Source organism: Panulirus ornatus, chromosome 43 (genome assembly GCF_036320965.1).
Source record: "Panulirus ornatus isolate Po-2019 chromosome 43, ASM3632096v1, whole genome shotgun sequence".
Lineage (NCBI taxonomy): Eukaryota > Metazoa > Arthropoda > Malacostraca > Decapoda > Palinuridae > Panulirus > Panulirus ornatus.
In genome coordinates this window covers 24,419,541-24,425,746 of record NC_092266.1, presented here as the reverse complement: position 1 = coordinate 24,425,746, position 6,206 = coordinate 24,419,541, and positions in this window count along the sequence as shown.

Below are 6,206 nucleotides of genomic sequence, written 5' to 3'. Positions count from 1 at the left end.
GCTTTGCGCCACCGCCCACAGGATGGGTAGGAGTGCATAATAAAGTAATTGCTCTTGAGGCTAAAAAAAAAAAAAAAAGCTTCATTTTGTATTTTTTTTTACGAGCCTTCTGTCAGGCGATAGAAGAAAAATAGGCGCGGCACATTTAATAAGAAAACGGATGTACGCAATGAACATTTTAACTATTCTGACATTATTCCTCTGTATTGTGGAATTGGAGCCAGTTACAGTAATTAGTGCTCTAAGTCTTTCTCTGTGGTTGAGTCTTGGTTGTAAAAAAAAAAACAGCTTCAGAGGTTTTGCTCATCTAATCCAACGTAACGATACCTTTTTGCATATTCAATATGGGACCCATCGTTCAGAGGAGAGTTTTGATGGATCCACACGTCTTTTGGGATGGTATATGTTGAGGACTGTGGTTATCTCCGTAGGCATGACAAGCCCTATCCTTTAACAACTATCTGACACAGTGTTGAGTATAGTAAGTGTATTATACCCAAAGGTGTCGATCACAACGTCTTTAAGCTTGAGTAAGCATAGGGTGTTGGATGTCCTTTGGCATGGAGTGAGTGAGGCATTAATGACATTGGAGCTGTATGTGTGCACCGCCCTCCGCAGTACGAAGTTCAAGGTCCTTGATTTCACTTTTGCGTCCTTGGAACATAACATGCGACTCGAATGGTTGGCTTGGGATCAAGCACAGGATTCAACCCTCTGTATCCATCTTAGTTTTCAGACGAGGTTGCTCGTCGATTGGCAGTATCGACAACATTTGCAAGATCAAAGAAGGTGGTGTAATTGCACTCCGTGTGAAGTTAAAAAAGTGGTAATTCAGGATGCACACTTTTTGTATGTGTGCATAAAACTATGTAGGTAGACTGAGAGAGAGAGAGAGAGAGAGAGAGAGAGAGAGAGAGAGAGAGTCTACCTAAATATATGCTTTATGTTCCCTGATACAGTTCACTGAGAAAGATATTCGGTATGTGAACGTATTAAGCTTAGTTGTAATATTAAATAAGGGTTTTTCTCTAATGTTATAACTGGACAAGAGATTGGTATAAGTGATCGTAAACAAAAGAACTTTCGACGTAACTTTCAACACTGCTTGTAATGTTGGTCGACATAAAAGTCGCGAAAAGATGACTAAATTTCAGACCTGCAGGTTTTGATGATCCTTATATGGCTCATGACAGGTAAAGCGGGGATAACATCGTCAATGAAGGACGTAGTTTGGAAAAGCTTCAGTAAGACATTTCAAGCAGTAGGAGGATCATACGTGCCTGTGGGTAGTAAACGGTCATATTGCAGAGCGAATCCGAAGTGGTGGGACATTGTACTGAGGGCATGAGGCACCGGAAATACATAATCAATAATCTACCATGATACAACCATGCAAGAAGAACCATATATTTATAATTCATTAATAGGATCAGAAAACACTTTCATGTAGACGTATGACTTGGTCAGTCTGGGTTATAGATGCTCATGGGAATTTGGCCCTCTTGTTGATAACGATCAGATCAAATTAAATTTTTTTGTCAGCAAGATTATTCTCACACCCTGCAGCGTCAGGTACTGTCGTAATATTAGTGAAATTATAGAAATCCTATCAAACAAGATCTGTGTAAGCGAATCATTCATACGTTTTTTTTCTTTATCTCAAATAGTTGAAAAATATCCAGATTATGGCTATTGTAAATATCCATTTATTTTATGTGTTGTTTTATGCTCTTTGATATTGTTGCTCAGTCTTCGTAAAGACTCAATGACTGCATAACTTGATGAATAATTCATTCAGTGTTGCCTCGTTTTTAGAAACGTTTTTCCTCGATAATTTCTCTTACGAACTCAGTCCTTGAGGCCCTTCACTCCCTGGACTTGTTATGCACTCTGTATCCTCTGTTAGCGCCACCGCCCACAGGATGGGTTAGGAATCCACAGCAAAAATATGCAGCTAACGCAGCGAAGATAAAAGTCAACAAACAACTCACTCACTTCAGTAAACATAGTCAATTGTGTCTTTATAGTCTAAAACTGTCTTTTGTTTTCCCACTTTAACTTGCCGTCCAGGCTCTTCTTTGTACCACTCCTGGCTGTCCAATTAGTAAAAAAAAAAAAAAGAAAAGCACACATTCCCATTTACAGTCGTGTAATTGTCTATTTTTTCCCTTAAGAACTGTAGAATCTAGTAGGTACGTACATTCTATAGTGATATGGGAGTGTGGAGTCAAGAGAATCTCCATGTCTGTATCTGTCTGTGTATGAGACATATGAACTGTCTCCACGTCTGTATCTGTCTGTTTGTGAGACATAGGAGCTGTCTCCACGTCTGTATCTGTCAGTGTGTGAGACATAGGAGCTGTCTCCACGTCTGTATCTGTCAGTGTGTGAGACATAGGAGCTGTCTCCACGTCTGTATCTGTCTGTTTGTGAGACATAGGAGCTGTCTCCATGTCTGTATCTGTCTGTGTGTGAGACATATGAGCTGTCTCCACGTCTGTATCTGTCTGTGTGTGAGACATAAGAGCCGTCAGTTGACGATAACTTCGGCTGACTTTGTCCCCTGCTGATACGTTGACCCTTCGTACGTCACCTAAGTAACGAGGACAGAGGAGGTTAACGGTGAATACTTACTTGATAGGTAGCGTTACGTCTCCTTGGTCGGAGAGTGAGCGCCGCACACGTACCTGGGAGCCCTCTAACCAGTGTGTTGTTCCCCTGGTGAGACGTGAGCTGGCTGACCATCATCCAGAGGGACGGGAGGGGGTCGGGAGGGCGGGTGTGTGGGGCGGTGGTGTGAGCGAGGGACGGGTGAGGAGGTGCCATAGAAATGCACATCTTGAAGTGTTTTCTCCCCCCAACTCCTCCACCCCCCTTCCCCTCCGAGGCCACCTTCTGGGTCTTGGTGGCTAGTACTGTGGTCACCCTTACCCCCCAAACCTCCCTCCACACTTGGAGATCAACGGAAATGCCTTTATTAGTACTTTTCATTCATGGCGCCGAATGAAATTTGTCATCCGAAAATCGGGGGAGCGACATGGAGTCCCCTCGCCACAAAGCGCCGTGTGAAAAGTAAAACAAAAGGCACCGTGGAATTAGGACCCCGCGCCACACCTGTTCCCAGTTGAAAAGGCGGCTCCCGTCCCAGTGGACTCTCTCCTTGCGGAGTTGGCGGACGCCGTATTCTACTTCAATTCTCCCGTATACTTCGTTTTCGATGTTCTCCATCTTCGTTCGCCCGCATTTTGTGAGAACGTAGAAAACGCACTTGGGAGTGCTCGTCTTGAGAATGTGAATGCGATCTGTGTTGGTATAAAAGACTTGTCGGGGGTTTGGAGGGAAAACCCCAATGGCCCGACGGTGGAAGCGGGTTGAGTTGTCTTCGGTAGCCAATGTTCCGTGCCGTCATTGGCTCCTCTGTGACCAATAAGAGGACGGAAGAAGGGGAAATAATGAACACTTTACGATCCTGACAGAGGACGAGAGAGAGAGAGAGAGAGAGAGGTCTCACAACTGGAGCACCAAACTGAGCTTGTGTGTTGGAGGAATCCGACAAGAGGAGGCGAGGAAGGATCGTGTGTGTGTGTGTGTGTTGTCTGACTGACGTGAGAACACCTCCACTCCACGCCTCACGATCTCATGTCGCCAAGTTCACTTGCCACACGCGTTTCGACTCCATTATAAACAGAGTCGGATCAAATCATTAGGGATTCGGACGTTTCCTGTAGCATTTGAACACTCTTCCTAGGAGATCCGACAAAGTACTGGTGGCTTAGATACCAAGAGGTTCGTTTGGTGTGGTGGGAGGCAAAAAAAACAAAAACAAAAGGCGTGGGATTCCAAAGCTGGTAGGCCCTCCTCCCTTACTCCTTCCTCCCCCTTGACTCTACCAATGACCATAGATTATATTTAATGTTGAAGGGTTAAAGAACGAGACAGCTGATGAGGCCCAGTGATACATTCTTATTTGCTAATGTGCTGTAAATCTTGGCTGACGCTTTAAGTTTTTCAAGAGGGAGGAGATATAATTCTTTTTCCCTGACAGTTCGTTTTCCTCAAATTGATTACCGTAAAGGGGAAAAATATATATATAAAACTGGTTTTCCGAATCTTTGAACGCCATGAGTTGTTTAGATGGAGGACTATTGTTGGTTAAGGAAACCATGAAAGAGAAGGTGCGTGCACTGTGTTATCCCGGAAGCATGTGTGCTACGCCCCTCGCTGCCTTTAAAACAAGATGTCGAGTGTGTCATGTTTCTCATGGGGGACTGCTGCTGCTGCCACACAATTGTCGTTCTGTAATCTTACCTAAAACTACCTGATGCGTTCTGATGTGCTTTTTTACTAACTCACTGTGGAGCTGTTTCATAAGTCGCGCTGCCAGTGTTGATGATCAACAGGTAGATCAGGGATCGAGGGAGGTATAACTCTCTGCCCATCTCGACCCACTCCTCTCTATTCCCTCCTCCTCTCCTCCTCCCCACGCCTCCCTCATCATCTCCACCCTTGCCAAACAGCCCAAGACTCTCACCTTAAAGAACCTCTTCCCTTTCCCAAGTACCCTTTCACCCCACCTTCATTTTTACTCTCCCAGTCCTTCCTGCCTCCCTCTTCCCTCTTGGCCTTCCAATACTAGTCCCTCTCTTCTGATTCACCTCCTCTCCTCAACCCTCTCCTTTCCGGTTCTCTCCATTCCCCCTTGCCTGCACTCACCTTCATCCTCTCCCTCCACTTCAACCTACCTTCGTGCCCTTTCCACTCACTTCCATTCCCTCCTACTTCTCTCTTTACCTACCCCCATACCCAACTTAAGTCACACATCCATCCTTCTTCCATCACCTAACTCACTTCTGTTCCATGTATCTCCTACCCACACTCCCCTCTGCCTTCATGACCCTCCCGCCACACTCACCTCCGCCCCTCGTTCCTCTCCCCTCCCATCAATTACCACTCCCCTCCCTCCCTCCTGCTCAAGAGCCCTAAGACTAAACACTTAAGGGATGTGGTCGTGGCCGTTATGACGTCAAGTTACCAGTGACCACTGGCTAGTCGTTGACCCCTGGGGCTGCCTGGCCTTTCACCTCACGCTGACCTTCTTAGCACTTCACCTCACGCTGACCTTCCATGTCCTTCACCTCATGTTGAATTGCCTTGGGCCTCATCCTAACCTTCTTATGACTTCACACTTACCTGCATTTGGCCTCACTCTGACCGGCCTCTGGCCTCACATTGACCCTTTGCCTCTGGCCTCACACTGACCTGCCTCTGGCCTCACAGTGATCAGCCTCTGGCCTCACATTGACCTCCATCTGGCCTCACATTGACCTCCATCTGGCCTCACACTGACCTGCTGCCTCTTACCTCACACTAACCTCCCTCTGGGCTCACACTGACCTTCCTCTGACCTCACCCCTGACCGCAGGCAGTCACGGTCGGTGGTGTGGGAGGGAAGCACCAGCGAGGCCTCTCCCTGGTAAGGACTTTTCGTGGTCAGAGATGTTACCATCTACAGTGTCACAAGTGAACACCACTCTCCTCCTCTAGCCAGACCCCCCCACACACCTACACACACTCCTTGTAAAAAATGGTAAATGATTTTCCACAAACGTACTATTGATATAAAAGGCTTGGTCATAAGAGTTCGCTATTCCTGTTCTGTTATTTGTGAATATATTTATTTTGGGGGGTGTAGCGCATACGAACAAGGTATACGAGTCTTTCGAGATTAATTGCTTCTGTGATTTCCTCGTACCATGATGTTTGCGTTATGTGATCAGTGCTCAGTAGTACCTCCTCTCTGCAAGAGAGTGATGTATTTATTACTTACATGTACAGATGGCTTCACGTTTAAGCTCCGGAGGGAAGTCGTGTGGACTGCAGCCATGATATTATGAGTTGACATCATTTGTCACATGTTCGTCACATTATGTCGAACGTGTCTCCACCTTTGCATAAAGTGCTTCATATATATATATATATATATATATATATATATATATATATATATATATATATATATATATATATATATATATATATATATGTGTGTGTGTGTGTGTGTGTGTATGTGTGTATGTGTGTGTTTGTGTGTGTGTGTATTTGTGTGTATTAGTACAATGAGCGAACACTTTCTCAGATTACGTGATGCCCTTCGTACTGTGGGATTCGAACCCCTACTACTTGAGTGGAAGTTGGGTACGCAAACT